The 1,667-nt window shown below is 40.7% G+C and overlaps 1 non-coding gene across 1 annotated transcript; it reads right to left on the bottom strand.

The window, feature by feature from the left end:
- Positions 1-367: 367 nt before the first annotated feature.
- Positions 368-474, bottom strand: LOC131226363 (small nucleolar RNA R71). Its single transcript, XR_009161753.1, has one exon. It is a non-coding gene; the product is annotated as a small nucleolar RNA R71 (small nucleolar RNA).
- Between the last annotated feature and the right edge of the window lie 1,193 nt (positions 475-1,667).

The following is a 1,667-nucleotide window of genomic DNA, read 5'->3' as shown; positions in this document are numbered from 1 at the left end:
GGCACCCCCGCCTCGTACTTTACGAGATTATCTACAACTGACGGGAGTGAGTACGCCCTCATGCATGATTTTCCCTGAAAACACAAGACAAATGGACATCAAGCCAGGAGTTATCCAACTCCTTCCCAAATTCCATGGACTTGAATCAGAGAGTCCATATTTACATTTAAAAGAGTTCGATGAGATTATAGCTACATTATGTTTTCCTAATGTATCTGAGGATACAATTAGGCTGAAACTCTTTCCTTTTTCCTTAAAAGAGAAAGCTAAGACGTGGTTACATTCACGGCGTCCTAGATCCATTGGCACATGAAACGACATGCAGAGGGAATTCATAAAAAAATTCTTCCCACATCATAAAACGATTACCCTCAGAAAAGCAATCATGAACTTTGCCTAAAAGGAAGATGAAACATTCTTCCAATGTTGGGAAAGGTTCAAAGATTTGGTCAGTTCATGCCCACAACACGGATTTGAAACATGGCGCATTACAAATTTTTTCTATGATGGACTGACATCTTCCATGCGCCAAATGGTCGAGACAATGTGTAATGGAGAGTTCATTAATAAAGATGTTGACGAGGTATGGGATTACCTCGATAGTCTTGCTGAAAAAATAAAATCATGGGACTATTATCCAAAGTCGAACACCACGTCTAGGCCGAATCAATTAAAGGAGAAAGGTGGATTATATCTCTTGAAAGAAGATGATGATCTTAAGTGTAAAGTGACTACGCTCACAAGGAAAGTTGAGGCCATGGAAGGAAAGAAGGATAAGGTGAATGAAATTGTTTACGGCATCTGTGATTGCAACATTCATACAACTAAAAATTGTCCTACAATACCCGCCTTTCGAGGAGTGTTGAATGAACAAGCTAATGCCGTAAACAACTATCAAAGACCTTTTACTGGACCTAACTCAAATACATACAATCCTGGTTAGAAAAATCATCCAAACTTTAGTTGGAGGAATGGACAAACGGCTACTCCTCCAGGTTTCTTCAATCAAAATCCAAATCAAGTGAAACCTCAAGAGGAACCGGTTCAAAATTCCATACAAGAACTAGCTCAGGCAATGCGGGGAATTATAGATTTTATGCAAAAGATAGATTCTCGGATGACGGTTATAGAAAAGGGGATGCTTCCTGCACAACCTCTCCCCAATCCTAAACCGCAGTACGAGATTAATGATCCCAGCTCTTCAAATCAGATGGGGCACGCTAAATCCATCACCACTCTTAGGAGTGGAAAGATCATTGATAAAACTCTTCCGGTTAGGCCCGAAAAGCCTCAAGAACCAGAAGAGGGCAACAATGATGGAGCTAGTGATGCCCCACAAAAATTAGAACCGGAACTTCTAGAGAAGCCAGTTGTTCCATTCCCCCAACGGTTGGTTTCACCAAAACCTCTTTCTAACTCTCAGGATATCCTAGAGGTGTTGAAACAAGTGGAAGTCAACATTCCTCTATTAGATGTCGTGAAACAGATACCTTCATATGCCAAATTCCTGAAAGACTTATGCACGACCAAAAGACGGCAAAGTATTCAAAAGAAAATTTTCTTGACTGAGAAAGTGAGTGCCATCCTAAAGCAAGACGTGCCACAGAAATTCAAAGATACCGGTAGCCCAACCATATCATGTGTAATCGGGAACCATCGAATTGATC

This window comes from Magnolia sinica, chromosome 14 (genome assembly GCF_029962835.1).
Source record: "Magnolia sinica isolate HGM2019 chromosome 14, MsV1, whole genome shotgun sequence".
NCBI classification, from domain to species: Eukaryota; Viridiplantae; Streptophyta; class Magnoliopsida; order Magnoliales; family Magnoliaceae; genus Magnolia; species Magnolia sinica.
Note: the sequence above shows the minus strand (reverse complement) of the source record. Positions and strands in the feature narration are given on the sequence as shown.